Here is a 23,879-nt window from a genome sequence, read left to right on the forward strand (position 1 = left end):
AGATCAGATAAAAGAAAAGATTTCTTTACCCAGCATTTCATTAATCTGTGGAACTCCTTGTCATGGGATGTGATGATGGCATCTGGTCGAGATGCCTATAAAAGGGTTTCAGAAGTAGGCTACCTCAGAATGCTAGGTACAAGGGAGCAGCACCAGGATGCAGGTCTCTTGTGGTCTTGTGTGCTCCCAGAGGCAGCTCATGGGCCACCGTAAGATACAGGAAGTTGGACTAGATGGGCCTTTAGCCTAATCCAGCAAGGTTCCTCTTATGTTCTTATCTTCTGCCTTAAGGACCTGATAGGATTGAGCTGCTGGTGACTTCTTGTAAAAGATGTGGCATTATACAGCAAAGCTGGCAAGCAGTCTTGCACCTTGAGGTCCCTTTCTCCAACATCTTAGGCCTCAAATACAGTATGCAACAAGGCAAGTCATTGCACAAATACAGAATAGTACACAATAGTTGACTACAGTAGTTGCAACTGGGAAATACTGCTTAGACCACACTCTGTAAAACAAACTCACTCACACATACCCCCAATAAAACCAAAACAAAACTAGAAATTGAAGATTAGTCACATTTTGGTTGTCCCAGCATCATTTCTGGGGAAAACAAGAAGCTGAAGGGCTGTGGCTAAGTGGTAAGAAAGAGCACGAACAAGGTCCAAGGTTCAATTCTCAACATCTTCAGGCAGGACAGAGGAAAAAAAAATCTGAAACCTTAAAGAACCACTGCCAGTCTGCACAGACAATACAAGCATCCCCCAGTATCCACAGGCGATATGTTCCACTCCTCCCCCCCTCCCACACATACCAAAACTATGGATAAAACCATTGGGCATTGTTTCTTATCTCTACCTTTGCAGCACTCTTTGTTTGCAGCCCTTCCTATTACAGAATGCTAGACTTGGAATACAAGAAGCAGAACACTAGAATAAGAGACAGCCAGAATCCTAACAGGAAGCAGACAACTTCATGCTTCCTGTTAGTGATCTGGACGTCTCCCTTCACTCGCATTCTGGCTGACTACTTCTCATGTTCCTCCTCTAGCGATCTGTAACAGGAAGGGCTGCAAATGAAGACAATTAAGTAATGAGCACATAAGGGCGGACAACCACAGATAAGTGAAACTGCAGATATCGGGGTGGGGGGCACAGACCTGGATGGACCAATGGTTGGACCAATGGTCCAATTCTGTACCTTCTTATAATAGAATTTCATGTTGATCTAATGATTTTTGGAAGGAGAATATTTAAAGCATTAGGGCACCACCATGGTCTTAATAAAGTAATCTTTTAGCTCAGTGTTCTTCACCCTGTGAGTCATGAACCCAATGGGGTTGCAAAGTCTCATGGGGGGGTGTCAATGCAACCTTTCAAAGCCTGTGCAAGAGAGGGCTTAGACCCAATCCAATAATGGTACCACTTTATCAGAACTAAGTTCTTGATATAATCCTGCACAACCTTTTCTGGATGACTTGCCCTGCAGCTCCTAAGGCCAGCCTTCTCAGAGGGTTGTTGTGAAAACAGAAGAGGTGAGGTGGTCCTGGGAAGGGGGCAGGATTAGCAGTGGGTTCCCAGTTTCATACTTTATTTATTTGGGTTGTGGCATGAAAAAGGTTGAAGACTACTCTAACCCATCTGGTACAAAAATGGTCATTTCTTGTCAAAAATTATTGAAGAACTTATTGATCAGGACACCAGCAGAGATTTCACTGCTAATATTATTTGTTGCAGACTAATTTAATGTGAACCAACTCAACCCATCCCCCCCAAAGTACTACACAGACTTGGACAGAATTTAGATTCAGATTCTACAAAGAATACAGTTTCCTCGAAAATAAGACCTACCCAGAAAATAAGACCTAATGTGTTTTTTGAGAACTGCTGAAATACAAGACCTACCCCGAAAATAAGTCCTAGTTGTGATCAGGGCCAGGACGGGGGGGGGGCGCGAAGGGGTCCTCGGGAGGGGGCAGGTGGACAATGTGACCAGGAACACTGCACTCCCATGCACGCCACCTAGAAAGCACTTGCTGTGCTACCTTGGGCAGAGGATGCTGAAGAGGAGCTGAGGTGGGAAGAAGTAAGCGAGGTAACCCTGCCTACCTGGCTCTGAGGCTCTCCACACCTTCCAGGGAGTAAGTCTCATTAACTATAAAGGGACTGACTTCTGAGTAGACAGGCAGGCAGGCATCCTCCTGGGTGCTGAGGGGACACCCTCTCCACACCTTCCAGGGAGCAAGTCCCATTAACTATAAAGGGACTGACTTCTGAAAAAAATAAGACCTACCCTGAAAATAAAAGCCAAAAAAGATATAAGACAGTGTCTTATTTTCTGGGAAATATGGTAGATATCCTAAGCACAGCACTCTTGCAGCAAAAAAAGAAATCTAAAAGAGAGGGGAGAAAGGTTATACTTTTCTTGTTAGTATCTGGTCTAGATTTTATCACTCTAAATCTTTGAAATCCTAATACCAAGCACAGCTGAGCCAATTAAACTATCAATTTCTCTCTTTTGAAATATATTATGGCCCAGCTATACAGCCCAGCTACATTGTTAGTTTTTTCTTAGTTCTTAAGCGCAAGGCAGGGACTGACTCTTCATCAGGGATAAATGGCTGGGGAAAAATCTGTCAGCCATTTTGCCATTATCAATTAGTTTGTAGCTCTCTGCAATTCCCCAGTGCTAAATCTTCGTGACTGGAATGCTGTTTTAAAAAAAAAAAATCAGGGAATAGGAAATTGAGAATTTCTAACAGGGAGTTCATCTAAAGAAATAGTAAAAAGTACAAAACGAAGTAAGCTCCCTCTTGAAAAAAAGAAATTATAGATCTCAACTACTTGTGTCCAAGCATAATTTTGCTAGGTCCAGTATAGACTTGTAACATGCCCCCTTCCCTCCCCACTAAAATACCTCATCTATTTTGAAAAATTGGAAGCTTAATTGGTGTTGTTTGGTTTCTTTAGATCCATTTGTTTACCATATTGTTTTTCCAGCTGTTTTATTTGCATGTACAGTCAGACAAAGTAATATGGCACGATAATTATACATGAATAACAAACGCTTTATATACTGTCCCTTGCCCCAGGACCGAGTGTCAGTTGTTCTTTGCATTCTGGAGCCCAAAGGCTAAACTCATTACAGATGTTCTGGGACCTATAAATCCTATTAGTATCACTGGCTCTCACCACCCTGAGATCTCAATGTCCCCATCACAGTGCTTGTTGCTTCCTCCCACTGCCACGTCCTGTTGACTCTTCTTGCCTGTGCACAGAAAATGCCAGAAGGAGCTAAAGAACCCTGGAACTTGCCATTCTTGAGAGAGAATGTCTCATATGTTGGCAGACACCTCTATTTCAGAAAACCAAGTCCTCAAGTTTCTTATACAAGCCCACTCTTTGTTCTAGACTGGGAGACTTGTGGCAGCAGCTCAGTGTTCAAAGGTAACTTACTCTGTTCCAATGTTCTGGCAAGTCCCATAACGTATTTCAAGAACTGGGTATTCCTTACAGATGCAGAGAAACATATTTGCATAACATCCTCACACATGATCTACACTTTAGCCTCTTCCTTCCCCTCATGATCAGTGAAGTGGATTGGAAAATTTTCCATTTCAGACAATACTAATTAATGTTATTAAACAATGCAACATAATGAACAGATGCTAATAAAGTACAATGTAAATTGGGGCAGTTTCAAAGCGTAATTTCCAGGCAATTGTCCCTAGGAAGCATGTATGTGTGTAAGTAAAATCAAGTTATGAATTCACCTGATCAGCTGTGCAAGTAAAAGTAAAACAAGAAGAAATTCTTATCTCAGAGTGCAAGGGAAAACAAAACCAATTTGTTTTGGTTTCACTTCCAGCAAGCACATCCTTTCTTTTGTTGAGCTGGGAAGCATTTTATTGCATAAAATAGCATCATGTACAGCAGAGTTTCTCAAACTGTGGGTCAGGACCCACTAGGTGGGTTGCGAGCCAATTTCAGGTGGATCCCCATTCATTTCAATATTTTATTTTTAATATATTAGACTTGATGCTGCCATGGTATGTGACTGCATTTGGGGAAATGTTACAGATCTGTAATTTTAACAGGCTACTATGCATATTCTGTTAACAATGATAGTAAATGGGACTTACTCCTGGGTAAGTGTGGGTAGGATTGTAGCCTAGGACTGTTAAAATATTCCTACTTGATGATGTCACTTCCAGTCATGACATCACCTCTGGTGTGTCCTGACAGATTCTCATTCTAAAAAGTGGGTCCCAGTGATAAATGTATGAGAACCACTGATGTACAGCAATGCCCCCTTATCTGCAGGGGTTCTGTTCCGGAACCCCCGGCAGATAGTTGAAACCGCAGATACAGACAAACACAAGTGCCCGCAGTTTGGTCCCTCCGAAGGCAAGGGGAACCCAGTTTCTGAGCTCTGCAGGCCTCAGAATGGCCATATTCCCTGGCCTTCCTAATGCCTTTAGGAATACCACCAGAAGTAACTGGTGATGATGTCATTGCAAGTTACTTTCTGATAGGGAGGCCAACACAATACTACCGAGTAAGAGGCTCAGGGCAGATGAGAGAACTTTTCTGAATGTGCGAAAAGCGCTCGTTGGAGCTCTGCCTCCCAAGCCTCCTACTGCTGCTTGCTGCTCTTGCTGCCAGGTGGCAGGAGTCTGGGTGTCCTGTGAGTACCACTGCACACCACCCTGAGTACCACTGGTGGTATAAGTACTACTAGTTGAGAAACATTGATGTAGAGCTTTGAATTTGTCTGAACACATAAACCACATTAAATCTGTTTTACTGAATTATTTCCTAATCAAATATTTCTATTAAAAAACCCATAATTAGATTAACTTTTGAGACATTTATACAGCACATAACATGGGGTACGCACTGGAAAATTTCCAAAACCCGCATCACTGCTCATGGTAGTGGCCTTTCAGGCTTCCTGGATGTCAAGAGCTTGAGTAAATCTTTCTTTCACAAACACCCCCACCCATTGCATTTACGCCCTGTCTACTATATTAAACAGTTTGGGAATACTGAAGAAGGCGTTTGGCTCCAAACAGACTTCCAGTACATCTATTTGAAATTCACCAGAAGCCAACTTCATGAGGTGATACAAATATACCAAATACTTCGGTTCACTGAAGACTTACATGATAGTAAAATGTTAATTAAAGACATGTTACACAACATGGTAGGGACATGATTTCTTGGCACCATTATCTCCAGGTATCTCATGTACTGCAAACTACCATCTCTTAAAAATCTATATGACAGAAATCTGATTTCTTTGAGTAATTAAGTGGACAGAGGACAATCTATTCAAGGGTGATATTTATTACATTTTTCTAGCAATTATCAGACTCTTGCTCCTGGAAAACAGTGGCAAGAGACATGCAGTGCTGGGAACAGGACCTGAAGTGAGGAGGGAAAGAAATAGATGAAACTTATTTGGAAATCACTCCCATTACTGCTGCTTGGAATGGGGGCAAAACAGCTTTGGGATGGCTGGGTGGTAGCCAAGGCAACCAGGGAGCATGTGGGGGTCTTGGCTAGAGATGGTCATTGCAAGTCCCTGAAGTTTGCCTGGGCAATGATTGAGTGCAATCAGGTCTTCCTCCCTTATTTATTTGATTGATTTGTAATCCGCTTTTCTCCCCAGAAGGCACCCAAGGTGGCTAACAACATTTAAAAATCATAAAATGCATAAAAGCACATATTTTCTTGTGCTTCCCCTTGTGTGCATCTGGCCCTTATGCAGAAGACTGCCGACCCCGACTTAAAAAGGTGAACATCAGTAAATTCTGGTCAGTACAGGAGGGGGTTTGGACATGTTCTATCACATCTGGCTGATTCACCCAAAGGTAGGTTTTTATAGTTTACCACACAGAAGGTCTAATTTAATGATGGATCCAAAAGTTATCTTCTTGAATTGTATAAACACCAAACAAACCCTACCAATGAAAGACTGAACTATTCTTGCAGCTGTTAACAGTCAGATCTTAGCAGCAATACAGTGGAAAAGCAAGGAACTTCGACCTATGGTTTAGTTGGCAAAAATCAGAGATCATTTGATAGACAAGATAGCATCACAAGCCAGTAGCTTTACAGGAAAGACTGGCTACCTTCTGGCAAGATGGTTACATTTTTTTTCTCATGTACTGAAGGCAAATCTAACTACCGCCATTTACTGATTATAATTTATCCTAGAACACCTGTCATTTCTACTCATCAAACACCCAGAAGTACTATATATCACTAATATTTTGAAAATTTATCATGGAAATACACATACCAATTGTGAGTGCTTTACTCAGTTGCTGAGTTCTGCAGTTTGTTTCAAAAAAATGTTTTTTGTACTATTTTCACGCAAACAAAGATTTTTTTAAACAGGAAAACAGGATTAGGGTCACTACCAACACAAGCCTAAGATCTTATCATATAGCAATTTTATAATATGATATGTCTTGCTTAGGAATCAAAGTTCACTGAAGTTGCTTTCTGAAAGCCTCTCATGAAGAGTGAGGTTTTGCAGAAATGTCCTTGATGCAGTTCTAGTTTCTAAGACACACACACACAAAATTAAAAGCTGCTTTGTATAAATAGGTAGGTCAAGGTACTGCTCTAGGGAAAGGAAGAAGTTATTTTGTGCACTCAGGGGCACGATAAAGCTTTCATATAAGCTGCCTTCAGAACATTTCTCCAAGAACCAATCACAGAATCTATAGGCAAGAAGAAAACAGGGTTTGGATAGATCCTCTGCTTTAAGTCACTGGCGGAATGGGCTGTGAAGTAGTTGGTCTGCTCCTTGGGCTGACAGTTTCTGCTTTCCTGAGCTTTGCAGAGAATCCAGCATCTAAGATATGGATTTCTAAGATTCTCAGCTTGAAGGGGCTTCCTTCCCCCCTTCAAAGAACATTTCTAGTCCTTATGATTGTAGAGAAAATATGCCTGAAAACAGGTACTGTGCATTTTAAAGAATCAAATAAATGCATGGACCAAAAGTCCAAATAATGATTTTCAGGCATTCAAGGTAATAACAGAACCTCCACTCAGACAGACATGTCTCTTATTACTCAAAGGCTGAGAGCAAAGAAGGGGGAACACTATGCCCCTCATGCTTATGCACATGAGCACACTACTGGGAGACAGAGGGTTGACTTAGGGCCAGCTCTCTTAGAAGTCAGATACAGTTGTGAGACTGCAAACACAGCAAGCTAAGAGAGAACATTTGGCAGGAGAAGTGTGTAGAGAAGTCCAGAAATTGCTGGTATGTCTGTAGCTCCAAGCAACAATGACAACATGGAGAAGAAAAAACATGTACTAGTGATCTGTAGGGTATGGGCCATGTTTGTCTTTCTACCTGAAGAAGATATGAATTACACTTGCTTCACATGCAGGCTAGTCTCCTTACTGGAAGGGAAGGAAATAAAGGTTGAGGCATGGCTTTCCATGCTGACACTCACTAGGGTGGCTGAAGAGTTCCCGATCTAGATTGAAAGAACTTTCTACGAAGAGAGGAAGAAGGAGAAGATATTTGTCACGGAAGAAGAAATCCCATTGGAAGACATGAACACAAGGAAGCATAGGACACACAGAAACAGGAGAATCAGGAGGCATTATGTGCCACTGCAATTAAGCAACTGATTCTAGGGTCTCCACATCCATCTGGGCAAGAAGCATCACTCTAAGTGTCACAGAACAAGGAAGAGAACTTTTGGTTACCCATGAATGGAAGGAACCCAAATTCCCCACTGGTGGGACAGAGGCAGGGGTGGTGGTAGGGGACTCCCTAAAGAAAGTGATAGAGGTAGCAGTACGTAGACCAGGTAGGAAGTGTGCATAGCTGGGATGCAATGGAGAGATTATCAAGACTTCAGATTATCAAATCCAGTAACCACTATCCCTTCCTGCTGTTCCATGAAGGAATAAATAATACTGCCAGAAGTAGCCTTGAAAGGATCTCAAGAGACTATGAGGCTGTAGGACGGCAAGTGAAAAAGGGGGCACAAGTGGTGTTTTCATCTATCCTTTTATTGAAGGGACAGGCAGTGAATAGCTGGCTACGAAGGCGGTGTTGCTGGAATAGGTTTGGCTTCTTACAGCCCAATCCTGAGCTGCACGGGGCTGCAGAGGCACCGAAAATGGCTGCCGCTGCATCTTGCATGCTCCAGGCAGCTGCCACCTCCTCCTTGGGAGAAGGGGACTTTTGTCCCCTTCCCCCAGGTAAAGCAAGTAGCCCTGCAATGGGGCTACTTGACTCTACATTGACCCGAAGGTCAGCAAAGGATCAAGAGCTTCCCTGTTGTGCGGCCAGCACTGCTCCACCGGTCCCACCTCCCTCCTGCCCCCTCCCTCCCCCCGCCCGGGAACACCTCCTCCCCACCTCCACCTACCTCTCTGTTGCTCAGTTCATGTGACCGCTGAGTGGCAGAGCTCGGGCACTCCACCAACACTAACCCAGTGCTGGGCTAGCACCAGCGGAGCAGCAGCGCTAGCACGTTTGCAACAGTGCACACCAGCGGTGAAGGATGCTTGGCAAAAGATGGGTTGCTACTCATGAGGACCGGGAGGAATATGTCTTGAATGTTACAAGCCTCATGAGGAGGATTTTAAACTAAATACAAAAGTGGTGGTAGAAAAAACTACATGTAACCAAATATAAAGACAGGCATTGGAGACAAGAACAAAGGAAGAAGCAGGCTTGCAGAGAGGGTGATCAGAGACTTGAAAGAAACTACACCAAGGAAGCTAGTAGGAGACAATATCCATGATTTCTATATAGCAACTCAAAAAGTACAGGAAAACAAGATGAACTCGGAATCCTAATATGGGAAAGCAAATATGATCTGATACGCATTACAGAAAATTGGTGAGATGAAACCCATAAGTGGAATATAGAACTGGAAGGATAGAACATGTTCAAAAGAAAGAGACCCAACAGAAACAGTTGCATTATATGTAAAGAATGTGTACATCTGCACAGAAATCCAGGAAACTGGGCATAAAAGCCCAACAGAAAATGTCTAAGTAAAAATAAAAAGAGACAAACAACAGAGATACCATCATGAGAGTCTAATAAACCACCTAGCTCAGAAATCATGGACGATGCTTTCCTAAAACACATTATAGTGGGCCCTCCTTATCCACAGGCTTGACATCTGCAAATTGAATAACCAAGCCTACAGCTGGAGGGCCTCAGAAAGCCACCAAGAAGCTACTGGAAGTTTTGCCGGCAAACTTGGTGATTTGCCGCCTCCTCAGAAGACCTCCCAGATGTGATTAGAAGGCACTTCTTTTGCCGGAAGTTTTGCTGGCAAACTTCCAGCAAAAGAAGTACCCTCTAATCACATCCGGGAGGTCTTCTGAGGAGGCTGCAAAAACACACACAACCTCTCAAAGGCTGGGTGCATCCCCCAAGTAAGTTGTTGCAGTGCTCCCCTCCCCAAAGATTCAATTATCCACAGAATTCGGTATACAGGGATCCTGAAACTGATCCCCTCTGTACCAGACATCCCAAGACACAAGCAAGAGCAGTAGTGGGGAGACATTTAACTCAGCTAAGCATGGGAGGTCCAATAAATTCTTGTCTTGTGGACAACTTTCAGAAGGTGGAAGAGGGGACAAAGGGGTCTGCTATCTTTACCGATAGGGTACAATTGGTCAAGGAGGTGAAAAACAGCAAGATGTCTGAGAAAAACCAACCACATCATCTTGGAATTCTTGATATTAGGGGAAAGGAAAGTTAAGGGGAACCAGATATATACTCTGGATTTCAGGAAAGCTGATTTTAATGCCTCAGAGGAAAATCAAGTTGTATCCTATGCTAGATCTGTTAAAGAAGAACGCAGTCTAAGAGGAATTGGATTTTTCAAAGAGCAAGAGACTGAAAGAACAATCACAAATGGTTCCCATGAGAAGAAAAATTGGGGGACGTCTAAGGAAACCAGCATGGCTGTACAAAGATCTTTCTGAAAAGTTGAAAAGCAAGAGGAACATGTACAAGAGGTAGAAGAAGGGACAGTTAACAAAGGAATCTACACAAGTATAACCTGCACCTGCAGGGATTATGTCAGGAAGACTAAAGCACAGAATGAACTGAGCCTGGCAAGGGATGCTAAAAACAAACATGTTGTTTTATGTGTTATGTCCAAAAGAGGAAGAGCAAGGAAGAGGTAGGTCTACTGGATGGAGAAGATGGGGAAGTGGTAACAGACAACAGCTGCTCAATTCTTATTTTGTATGTCTTCTTCCACAACAGCAAGGTGGCCCAACCTAACAGTTGCATTAATGAAGAACTGGGGGTGTCACAACTCAAGAGATGGAAAGACCTACTTAATTAAACTAATTTAAGCCCCCAGGGCCTGATAAACCACATCTCAGCATACTGAAGAAGCTCGTGGATGTTATCTCAGAACCAATGAAATTATAATACAATACAATATAATCTTTGAGAACTCTGGGAGAACAGGTGAGATGCCCGAGGATGCTGACCAAATATCATTCCTTTCTTTCAAAAAAGATGGTCTGGGGAAACAACATTCCAGTCAGCTGGATATCTATGCCTGGAAAGATCCTGTAACAGATTTTTAAGCAGAATGTCTGCAAGCAAATAATGGTGATTTCTAGGAACCAGCACAAGTTTCTCAAAACACATTGCATCAAATTAATCTAGCCTACTTGTCCTTTCAACCCATTGCTTCTAGTTCTGTCCCCAGGAGCCACAGAGATTAAGGCTGCAATGCTATCCACACTTACCTAGCTCTATTGAAAATGAAAATATTACCCAAATTAATGTTTTTATTCCAGACTATTCCGATTTTGAAGAGAATTTTTTTTGAAGAAATGAGCAAAATTACTACAAAATTTGTCTGGCAAGGTAAAAAACCGAGAATAAGCCAGAAATTACTTCAAGAGGAAAAAAAGAGCAGGATTTGGATTACCATACTGGGAATTATATTATCAAGCAGCAGCCTTAAACTGGATAAAAGATTGGGGACTCTTATTGAATTCAAAAATTTTAACACTAGAAGCACATGATTTACAAATAGGCTGGCATGCATTCCTGTTTTATGATAAAGTCAAACAGCATGGATATTTTAAACAACACATTTTAAGAAGATCTTTAATTTGGATATGGGACCAAATAAAATATAAGATATATTCTAAATTACCTAGATGGATAAAATCGCTTGAAATAGCACCTAATCCGAACTGGATTAAAAAAGACCAGAATAAAGCATACAGTGAGCTGCTGAATATTAAAGGAGAGATGCTAAGCAAATCTGAGTTAGAAGAGAAAGGAATAAAATTGAACTGGTAGAATGAAATGCAAATAAGAACAAGATTACGAGAAGACCAAAAAATAGGTCTTTATGAAGAAGAGTTAAGTTTTGATAAAATATTTTTGATTGATGAGGGGAAATATATAAGAAAAATGTACAATTTTCTCCTGGAGATAAGAATGGAGGATGAGATAAAGATGCAATGGTGCGTTGGGCAAAGAATTTTGGATATAATATACCGATGGACGACTGGAATCAAATTTGGAATACAAACATTAAGATAACTAAAGCAGTGTCTTTTAAAGAGAATTTATATAAAATGTTTTATAGATGGTACTTAACGCCAGAGAAATTAGCAAAAATGTACTCTGGGTTATCTATTAAAAAGATCTTCTAATATATAGTGTATTATAACCAGCTGCTACCAACTAGATGCAGCATATGCAAAGGGACTGTCATTTCTAATCTGACAACAACTTGAGAGGCACATTTGAGAAACTTGTTGTGCAACTTAAAAAACCTATTCACCAAAGATACTCCACCACACCACATCTCTTTTTCAATTAAGTTTTATTGCTTGCAATCTGCATGAGTTGCAGCAATACCAGCATGCCACATAATGAATACTTTTGGACCAGAAATTGCATTTAGGGTCTCCTGTTGCAAAGCTGCTGGAGAGTCAATCATCATTAATCTTCTCTGGGAAAAATTTAAGCCACCCAGAGAATTAAGAGACAATCCTAACCCCTTAAGTCAGTGCTTTCCAGCACTGATATAAGGGCAGTGCAGCTTTGAGGTAAGGGAACAAACATTCCCTGACTTTGAGGAGGCCTCTGTGAGTGACACCTGACTGCAGGATGCAGCACACATTCTATTGGCACCACTATGCCAGTGCTGGAAAGCACTGACATAAGAGGTTAGGATTGCGCCCAAAGGCTGCAATCATTTGCATAGTTACATGGGATTCTACCTCACTCAGCACAGACTTACTTCTGAGTAAACATATATAGGACCTCACTGAAACACAAAACAAAAAAGTACAAGCAGGTCTACTGGACCATCAAAGCAAATTAGCATGCAATCCTTTGCCCATCTATTCAGAAGCAAGTCTCACCAAGTTCTACTGGACCTATTCCCAGGTACGTTTGTACATTCCCAGATACACCAAAGCCTAAAACGCGCTGCATGCACCAGCTGAACAACAGAATAAAACTGGAGTTTTAAATAACTTCATTTATTAAATAACTCCATAAGCTATGCTTAAACACCACACCTAATGGCTACTACCAAGTAGTAGTACACAGCAGGAATATGGTGCTCTAGTAATAGTTTCTAAGAATATTTTGATCCTGCCATGGGCAGAGATTAGACAATAGGCTAGATGGACCCATCTGGCTCAACGAAACATGAATGTTATTTCTGATCAGACACAGAAGGTGGAATTGTTCATCAATGATAATCTTTTGAATTCAGACCCATAAAATGCCAAGATTCCCTACTCAATTCTTCCCAGCAGCATTTTTCATTGTAAGCAGCCATCATGCCCCCCTCAGACTTCTAAGTTAAAACATGTCTCATCTTTTCAGCATTTCCTTGTGGATCAGAATTTCTAAACTCATTAACAGAAATAAGTGGAATTTACTGAAAGCTCACCCAAAAAGTATCACAGTCACATCTCCTCATACCACATATGAAAACAGAAGCCCAAATTCATGTTCTGTGAGTCATCTGTTCAGAGACAGACATTTCTATTATAGGAGACAGCACTGAAGGGAAATTATATATTTCACATGTAAAGGGGAGAGAACAGCAGCAATGCCAGTGATGCTTGGTACTGCACCTGTTTTGACCAAAATCAACAGTTGTTCATAAATAAGTCTCTCACAAGACTGAAAGTAGGAGAGCTGGAGACAGAACAGAGTAGGTGGCTTTAACTTATGAAGAGTTTGGAACTGAACGGCTTATCTCAATTAAACATCTGATTCTGGGTCCTATTTTTATGCTGTTTTTTAGTTAAAAAAATTGGGACTCTTCATTACACATGGCCATATAGCCAAGGTACAAGGCTATACAAGCTCTGCAGACGTCCTATTCAGATTCGTGGAAAAAAAGAAACAGAAAGCCAAAATGCAGACAGAAACCTGGTAATACAAGGGAGAATGAAGTTTATACATACAGCATAAAAATCTTTTAGATAAATATGTCCACTGTAGTGTTTTTTGAACTGCAGGTCGGGACCTACCGGTGGGTTGCAACCTGATTGCTTGTGGGTCCTGAAACAGACAAGCTGATACCTGACAAGGAAAATGTATTGAGCTCTTGGGAAAGTGAAACAAATGCATGTGTGGGTTTACTGATGAGTAGGCAAATGCATCTCAGCTCCCATTGGATGCCAGGTGATGGGGAATGCAAAGCCATCAGACCAATCTTGATCCAATAAACATATAAATGCTCCAAAAAGCTGCTAATCCCCCCTCCCCAATAATCAAACGGATAGAAACAGAGGCTTGTGCGACTGATACAGTGAAACTTTTCTGTTTAGTCTCATAAAGCTAGGTGGATCCCATTAGAGCAGGGGCGTCCAAACATTTTGGCAGGAGGGCCACATCATGTCTCTGACACTGTGTCAGGGGCTGGGAAAAAAGAATTAATTTACATTTCAAATTTGAATAAATTTACATAAATGAATATATATGAATGAATGAAGGTCTTGCAATAGTTCAAGGCCTATAAAAGGCCTTGCACAAAGCAAGGTCAGCCTTTCCTTTGCTGCCACTGCTGCATCACAGACGTGAATCAGCAAGTAGCGGAGGGAGCCCTCATCCCACAGATCAGGTGGAAGGTTGAACAGTCGTCCTCATGCTGAAATCAGTTGCGTTGGGGCAGCATGGGTTCCAGCAAGTCTCTGGAGGGCCAGAGGCTCATTGGAGACTGGGGGCTCCCCAAAGGCCTGATTGGGAGCCCCCGAGGGCCGCAAGTGGCCCCCAGACTGGGGTTTGGGCACCTCTGCATTAGAGTGTCATTTTAAAAAGTGGGTCCTGGTGCTAAATAGTTTGGGAACCATGGGTCTACTGGATATTTGTAGACTTAACCAGGTCTGAGCAGGGTTGTTACCTTATAAAGTACTGTATAGGAACACAGACAGGAACTGGTATCTAAAGAAACTTTGGGATGACTTACAATTGTCTACTAACTGCCACATATAACAAAAGAAAACTGCTCACCTATTCCTTGAGTTTGGATCAGGTACTCAAACTCTCAGGAAATCACTTTGGAAAGGTGATGAAACAACATGTGAGCAATGACTGAATAGCTATTTCACATTTGCAAAAATACTTTTAATGAACTCGGAATCGACCAAGAAATACTTTAGCATTTCTGGTGGATACAAAGTATGTCTACATGATAATCTGTATGGAACACTGAAAGGGACCTACATGGTACATAGGTATGAATGCAACTCCTGGGAACACACATTCCAGAGGTACTTGATTCTAAACCACATCTGAAATACCATGTAAAATTGTAAATTAGAAAGAGTAATTCAAATTAAGTGATGAAACTTAAATGTGGAAAGTTTCACCACCCTTTTACACCAAAATAATCATGACTACACCAACATCTACACTACAGCAATGTTAGCAAGGCAACTCTCTAGCCCCAATTCTTTCTTCTGGTGACTCAGATAAACAGAGTTAAGTGATATCACAGAAGAATGAGGTTAACCAAGTTTAAGGAATGACTCAGTTGCCCCAATGAACAAACCAAACTTCAAAAAGTTGTAGAAAAAGTATGCCACAACTCTAAGTGGATAACTCATTCTGCAGCAAGACCCGCAGGTCACTGAATAACTGCTCAAAGAGTTTTGGCACATAACAGAATTTCTAGTAGTGCTACTTTGAAACAATTCAGGTTGTGATTGACTCATTCCTACTACTGTATAAAGAAAGTGTTGCATAAAAGCAGGCCAGCAGTTCCACACCTCTTTGGCTTGTTCACTAAGCAACAATTACCAAATCACACTTAACCCACTATTATGTTGGGTGTTTCCCCCCCCCCATACATGCACTTCTACAAAGCTAGGTTGTTAAAAAAGCAAAAATCGTGTGTGTGTGTGTGTGTGTGTGTGTGTGTGTATGTGTGTGTGTGTGTGTGTACAGTACCCATACAAGAGAATTTTGTCATTGATGCTTATTGAAAATATAGTACCACATTTTATCCAATGGTCAATGGATGTCAACATTTTTTAAGTAGTAAAAAGCCCATATCTTTCTTCTTACTCATTTAAAAATTTGTTAAATGACTAAGAAAAAAAAGTTGCATGTCCTTCAATATGAAACATGAAGAATATATCAATTCTGGCTTTCAATTTTTGTTCCTTCTAAAACTTTGGGGCGCTGTAAAAATGAAAACTCAAGAAGGAAAGACAGAGAAATGAGATTTATTTCTGAATGACTGGAACAGATATTTCAAATGAGAATTAGCATCTAATCTACTAGCTTATTTTCTGGGGAGGAGTTGCTTTTTGTTTGATACTATTGCATGTTTCGGGTTATTTATATAATATACTACTCTGGAAAGTTCTACTGAAAAGCAATATAAAAAAAGCTCAAATAAATATTTGTTTTTTTATATGTGTATGCATGCAGTACAGGCACTTTTAAGGAGGAGTTAGTAGTTCAAGAGTGACCTATTATCTACATAAACAAATATCAGGCCTTCTTAAAGACTAACATTTATGATGGCACAAGTTTTTGTGATCTAGAACCTGAGGGCTACAAGGGGCATATGCCCTTGTTATGTCTTCTCTGGGCACCTAAGAATTTGAAAATTAGGGTGATGTAATGGAAAGCATTGGATGGACTGGAAATTTTGATTCATGCCTCTGCTCAGTCCTAAGTATTCTGGATGGTCTTTGGCCACGACAACTCTCCTACCTTCAGCTAACCCTCAGGCCCATAACTAAAATATCAATATGGCATGTATTGAATGAATGTACGGCATGAAGCAAGAATGTTCATAAAGAAGTTCAAATGAAGTTCTTAACAGTAGTACTACTGAAAGAGGGAAGGCCTCATGTAGTGCACTGTTGTTCAACACACGTATGCATACATTAGTTCAGTATACAAATCACAGAGTACATTCCTATTTTACTTATACAGCACAGACAAAAAAGCAACTCCCTATTAAGTGAGATTAGTTGACAATAGCTTCACAGTCAATAGCTCACACCAAAGAAAGCCAATATGTATTTTTAAAGGTTACTATGCAAATAAAATTCCAGAACAATTCTACTCATAATAGTTTTCACCAGTGAGGGCAAACAGCTGCATGCAGAAACACAAAGAGGGCAAGATTTCCACAAGCACAGCAAGTTTCAGAGAGGCAAACAACAAAACTGGAATACAGAAAAAAAAAACTCCACATAAATAAGGACACAAACACTAATAAAGGTATCACAACACCCATCAGGTGCCCATAATAAATAAGGCCTGCAAGTGTCTAGTGAACTTCAAATGGTCGTTAATGACCCAATCATAACTGCTTCTCTTTCTGCAGTGTTTGCACTTCTACTGTGGTGTAGTGGCTACAACTCTAGACTTTGATAAGGAAGAGACAGGTTCAAATCAATCCTGAAGCTCACTGCATGACCTTGAATCACAAACCTCTCAGCCTAACCTTCCTCACAGAGTTCTTGAGGATAAAATAGGGGTTAGGTGGAGAATCATATAAGTGGTTCTGAGCTCTTGGAAGAAAGGCTGGGACATCAATGTGACAGAGAAACACACACTCACTGCCTACCCAACGCACTCAGAAAGCCCCAACCCAGCACAGGCATGCTTCACCATATGCCCTCAGAAGTCACATCCAAGTGACTCCTTAAGCAAACAATCCTCCACCTCTTCCCATTCAGTGCCTTTGGGGCAGGGCAAGGTACTGTACACATCTACAAAACAGAATTAAAAGAATAGATATCCTTTCTTATTGCAGGATGCCCAGCTTCACTAAACATTCCAATGGAAACAATCACTCTCCCTGCTGCATCTCAACTTCCAACAACATGTACATTCCTGCTGATACCCAAACCAGCCTCATCTTCAACATTCTACCCAGCCCCACACATGGCAAACACTCTCTTCTCCAACAGTCTCACCAATCCTGTAGGTAAGCAACTCTCTTTTCGAACTCCCACCTCTTTAGACCCACCTTCCTTTACATCTCTTTAAGGGCAAATCATCTCCCAAGGCATCAAACAAGTACTTCCTATATATAACAGAACATACCCCCTATCTAATTTTCATGTCCTGTATCAGATGCTCCCTGTCATAAGATAGGAACTTCTTCATAAACTTGTGGCTTATTCTAGGGCTTTACCCCACTACATACCAGGCTTCCTGCCCCAGCAACACCATGAGTCCCCTCACCTCATTGGTCCTATGAACCTCATAGGTTCTATGAGTCCAAGACAGACTCCATTTCTTTGCCCACCTCAGTTCACTGTCTCTCTTTTCTATCCCACTTCCCTATGTGACACAGAACCTACAATTCTAAATCACCTTTAATGCAACATATCAAGAACTTCTAAGGTCAAGTACCTCCTACTACACACACAATCAAAATTCTTTGTCAGTACACCAGTCTCCTGATTTCATCCAAGTTTCCTCTTCCAGCTACCCATTTCCTTCCTCTATCACAGAAATAAGCGGGGGGGGGGGGCGCGTGATAGCTCAGTGGTCTGTGCTCAGAGCATCTCACAATCAACGGCATCTCTAGGTCAGGTTGGGAAAACACCATCTGGGGGAGAAAGCCAACACCTGGAGAGCCACTGCAACGGCCTGATTTAGTATACTGTGGCTTCATGTGCTTTCACCCTGTTCTTCTTCTAGCTCCACTACACCCACATCCTTCCTACCAACACAACTCACAATAGGAAACCTCACCCATAAAGGGCTTCCCCCATCCTTCCCACTAGATGACCCTCTAACAAGGAAAAGGAAGAGCAAGAAAAAAAGAGAGAGAGAGAGCAATCCTAAAACAAGCTTATTAAATAAGCTGGTACAACAAGAAAAATGGTGGCATGCAAAGCTCAGAAACAAGCCCAGTGCCAACAAGGCTGCAACATGACAAAAGCTTAAAAGGCTATATCAGCACACAATGGCTACATCTGCATCTACACCCCTGCAGCAGTCAAGAGTTTCACATTTGTACTACCAACTCAATTTTGAATTGGCAATGTGGACCATGCGGAAGTGAAACATTACAGATGAAATGGCAAACACTGGCTCACACCTATTACTTTCAAACATCAGTAGTTTTCTCCAGGAGTAAGGCAGTTCGCCACGCATTCTGCTGTTTACTTCCCACAAGACGGCAGCACAGACAGGAAGTAAAGATGCTTGATGGCTCATGAAGTAAGATGGCTGGAGTAAGCAATCTTAGAGTGCTTCAGGTTGTGAACCCACCCAAACATAAAAGTACAGGTCATGTCTTGTTATCTGCTGGGGTTCCATTCCAGAACCTCTAGTGGATTAAAAAAAACAACTGTGGATTTAAAAAAGTGGAAAAATAGATTTAAAGACCTTTAAAGATTTCCAGGTTTCTTGCCCCTCTATTGCTCCTAATAACATTGTGTCTCAACATTGACAGGGGTTTGATTCTGGGACTCTCTGCTGATACCATAAAGTATGTTAAATAAAAGCAATTTTTAAAAAATTAAAAAGTGCATCCCTTTACAATTGCAGTTTAAAAACAGCTTTTCTTACTGTTGTAGAGTGACAGTCAGCAATTAGAAATGCAAAGGACCCCATTCGACTCAGCTGACTAATGGAATGATCTTTTGCATGACTGTCTCTCTACAACAGTAAGAGATAGTTTTAAACTGAGATTTTAAAGAGATGCATTTCCCCCTTCTCCAGGGATCACCACATTCCTTCTCATTTACAGTGGTCATTCGTGTTGAGTCAAATCCATGTATAAAAAATCTGTGTATAACAAGGTTGGACCTGTATTACAGCAGCAACAGAGAAATGTGGTGGTTCAGTAAGAAATGTGGTGAGAAAACTTCTATTTTAGAAAGAAAGCAACCAGAGAGGAACATGAAGTTTATACCAGTGTTTCTCAACCAGTGGTATTTGTACCACCAATGGTATGCACAGAACCTCCAGAACCCTGCAGACTGGCAGAAACCAGCAACTTAACACGAAAGGAGACTCAGCTCAGTGGGAAGAGCTTCAGCATGCAATTTTTTCAAGTTCAAAAAAGCCCTCCCATCCATTCTGAGCTTCTGGTGTTTGTCACATTGCATCTGGCCTCCCAATCCAGAAGTAACTGGCGATGACATCATCACTAGTTACTTCCGGTGGTACTTCCGACAGGTGGATCATGTGAAGTGGTACAGCAGGGGACAAACACTGAGAAACACAATACAATTATGTACAGGAGAGATTTATAGGTGTGAAGGAGGTGGATAGAAAAAACTTTTCTTACTTTTCATAACACCAGAAACTGGGGTTATACAATGAAACTGGTTGGCAGAAGATTCGGAACAAACAAGAGGTATTTCATAAAATAGTGCTTAATTTATGAAATTCATCACACAAAATGAGGTTTTGGCTACTGACCTAGATAGCTATACAAGGGGATTAGACAGATGCACGGAGCCCAGGTCTATCAAGGGTTACTAGTCACTGATGACAGTAAGCTATTTCCAGGTATGAGTAACAGTTGCTAGGAAGCAACCACTGGGGGGGACTCCCATTTCTCTGATTCCAAGCCACACTTGCTTGGCCAATATGAGAAGCATGATGCTAGAGGGGCCTTTTGGCCTGGTGCATCAGGTCAGGGTCCTTCTTACATTCCTATATGGCAGTTTCATCTGAAAAAAAAATCCAGCATGATGGAAAAAGAAGAAGAAAAGGGAACACAAAACAGACAGTTCTTGTCTTGATTGGAATAGGCATAAACAGCGTGTGGTGTTGGGATAATGTTTAGAATGGTTTTTGTTATAGCTATAAGTTTATATCCCCTGTGGGCTGGGGATAAGAATAGGCCCTCAGTTTGGCTGTACTTGTCGTAAGAGGCCGGGTAGATGGGACTCGTTAGCCTGGGAAGGCAGCTCATCTGAGAGAAGGAAAACTCTGATCCCAAACCTCCACTGCCTTGTGGCTACATCCAGTTATGGAAAAGGCTTCAGGAGTCAACCTCGAGGCAAAATCTGGAGCCAGAGTCCCTGAGGCAGTTCATGGCTGAACACAGTCACGTTCTGGCAACTCCTGCAACGCCGCTGGAACCAACCGTATTGGTCTCTGCCTTTCCATTGGACCATTTCAGCGACGTGGAGAGGGGGGATTTGCTGCATGGGTAACAGCCTATCCTCCACACCTACTTTACCCAGGCTTCGTGCACTGGAGAGGACACTCTGTTCCAGAACCACCATTCAGAGTGTGACACCACAGTCTTCTGAGACTGAAGGATGCCAACAATATAAGTTTATATTTTGTATACACGAATTATTATTTAATAAGAGTCAAATGAATAGTGCTGTAAAGCAATGTTTCTCAAACTGTGGGTTGGGACCCACTAGGTGGGTCACGAACCAATTTCAGGTTGGTTCCCATTCATTTCACTTTGCATTTTATTTTTAATATATTAGACTTGATGCTATACCATGGTATGTGACTAGGGGAAATGTTACAGATTTTTACAGGCTACTAAGCATATCAGGGGTGTCAAACACAAGGCCCGTGGGTTGAATGCAACCCTGAAAAGCAATTTATCTAGCCCCTGTTATAACTGAGTTCTCCCAGTGTGATAATTGGGCTCTCTCATATCTCAAAAATAGGAACAAGATTTGCACCTTTTCTCTTCTGACATTTGCTGCCAATGAGTTTCTACCTGAGAACAAATGCTTATTTCCAGCCATCATACGCTTAATGATGTCACTTCTGGCCCTCAGCAGGCACAATGAATGGCAACTTCGGCCCTCCATATGAAACAAGTTTGACACCCCTGATGTATATGCTTTTAACAATGAGAGTCAACAGGGCTTACTCCTGGGTAAGTGTGGATGGGACTGCAGCATTTGGAATATTTAGGGATTTGTTTTAAACAAATCAACAATTGCTTGGGAGCAAATTTTGCTCCCTGCTAAGCCTTCAGATCCCTACTAGAGTTGGTTACTTGCATTGCACCTCATTCTGTTAAAGTGCCCTTACGAACATATGGCCTTCACTTTGGCCAGGTGTAATATATTCTCCTCGCCGTGTTGTATGGAAGATTCAGTAAGACTCCACACAATGAAAGATGTTGCAGTTGTGAGTCAGTTATAGTCGAATCTCTCTCATATACAGTTTTGAATTGCACACTTTATAGAATTGCTCGCAAGAAATATTCAGCTCTGAACATCGCAAGTGGGCAGATATTCAGACAACACCCGACTGAAGGATACATTGTCATCTGAGGATCCAACTATAACTGAGACTAGCTCCTTTTTTTGAAATGTCCCAGCTCGGCTAATAGAACAAGGGAAACTGGTTGTACTAACTAATACTCTGGGAATTCCTTTACCATTCATAGATCTGTGATTCGTTTCTCTGGCTACATGTGATATATGCCAATAAAGTTTATGACTGATTGAGTGCTTGGGCTCTCCTTTATTTTAAATACATTTTTAAACTTATACTTATTGTTAACTTTTAATTTAATCACTTGCTTAATTAACTAGATTTGATTTTGTCGTATGGGCAGGTTTTAAATAAAATTTTCCTGCTTGATGATGTCACTTCCAGTCATGACATCACTTCCAGGGGAAGTGCATTACTTTCGATTATTCTTTATGTTAAATGAATTTCTAAACTTATTCTTAATGTAAACTTTTAATTAACTAAGGGCCCAATCCTATCCATCTTTCCAGCTCCGGTGTAGCCATAATGCAACCCCGTGGCAAGGGAATACATGTCCCCATACCTTAAGAATGCCCCAGTGATTGCCCCTCCATGACAGCACACACTCCACTGGTACACCTGCACCAACAATGGAAACTAGGATAGGACTGGGCCCTTACTTGCTTAGTTAATTAGATTTGATTCTGTCTTATGGGGCAGGGCTTAAAATTTTTCCAGCTTGATGATGTCACTGCCAGTCATGACATCACCTGCAGGTGGGTCCTGACAGACTGTCATTCCAAAAAGTGGGTCCCGGCGATAAAAGGTTTGGGAAGCCCTGCTGGGAAGGGTGGCACGTCTCAGCCTCCAGCCCAAGGCGGCCCACAATCCCTGCAATACTTAAGGAGCCCCCCGCCCCACTGCAGGGCCCCTCCCAGGCTCTCCTACACCATGTCACTGTTCTCCCTTATCATACTCAGGGCGGAGCATCTCCTGGCCACGCCCTGTAGGCCACGCCCACCAGCGGAGCCCCCCACCACATAACAACCACTCCCGCCTCAGATGAGCACCTGGCCGGGGCGGCTCCCCTCCTAGCCCCCGCCAAGGACCGACACTTACCCGCCCACACAGCTTTCTCCGGCAGCCCGCCCTTCTTCCCCTTCCTCTCCCTTCAGCTCGTCACTACCGAAGCGAACCGTCCCGGCCGTCCGCCATTCCACGGCTTCTTTCCCCCTCAGCCTTGCCCTGACCGAAGCCGGCCCCGCCTCCTCCTTCTCCGCCGGTGTGCACGTTCATTGGTCAGCCAGCACCTTCCTGCTCTCATCCCATTGGCTCCCACCCCTTGTCAATCTCGCATCCCCTCACGCGATTGGCTGATTTCTTACTCACACGAAGCGACCACACCCAACCAGGTCCCAACGGAAAAAACGGATAAACAAGGCGGGACGTACCAAGTGTGAAGGTGCGGTGGGCCGGTCTGCCTTCAAGTTGGTTGGCTTAGAATGAAAAGTAAGGTTTGATTTGTTGTTGTTTTTTAAGGACAGTTGCTGTTTTGTACACTTTGTCCAGAAAGAATGCTGGGGAAAAAACACCTCATGGTTTCGCCCATCTTCCCGTTAAGGCAGCTGGCGCCATAGAGTTGCACAGGACTGCAGGGTCTCGCTGCAAAGTGATGCTGCCCCCTGGCGCTGCGGGGGTGTCACTGCAAGGCGTGGAAGGAGACTCCGGCCTTGGGTGGGAGCGGATAAGAACTGCAGGGTAGATCTCTGGTGCGCAGGAGAGCCAGGCTGGCTTCCCAGGGCTGTTCACACGTTACAGCAGCAGTAAACCCTGGTTTGGCTCTGATGCGCACTTCAGAAGGGGGTTCATCCAGGAAATTTATCTGACCAGTGTGTTTTTAAGCACCAACTCTTAGTCCCCAACTTTATCAAACATGAATTATTATATATATGAAATAATTATATTTAGAACCTTTATGTAGAAATGTATGTATATGTATATATATACTATATGTATGTATATACACTCTCTCTCTCTCTCTCTCTCTCTCTCTCTCTCTCTCTATATATATATATATATATATACACACACACACACACACACACACTCTAAATACATTTGAAACATATATATATGTATGTGTGTGTGAATATATATATGTTTTCTATATATAGCATATATATATATGTTTATATTATGTGTGT

General features: G+C 42.1%; 1 protein-coding gene across 1 annotated transcript in view; it reads right to left on the reverse strand.

Annotated features, from left to right (window-relative positions):
• WASF2 (WASP family member 2) overlaps positions 1–22,929 on the reverse strand; it is a 68,625-nt gene extending 45,696 nt beyond the window's left edge. Inside the window, exon 1 of the mRNA XM_066638904.1 lies at positions 22,795–22,929. The gene's annotated coding sequence lies outside the window, so the exon portion shown is untranslated. The remainder of the gene's footprint in view (positions 1–22,794) is intronic.
• Between the last annotated feature and the right edge of the window lie 950 nt (positions 22,930–23,879).

The sequence above is a fragment of the Tiliqua scincoides genome, chromosome 10, assembly GCF_035046505.1.
Source record: "Tiliqua scincoides isolate rTilSci1 chromosome 10, rTilSci1.hap2, whole genome shotgun sequence".
Taxonomy (NCBI): Eukaryota; Metazoa; Chordata; class Lepidosauria; order Squamata; family Scincidae; genus Tiliqua; species Tiliqua scincoides.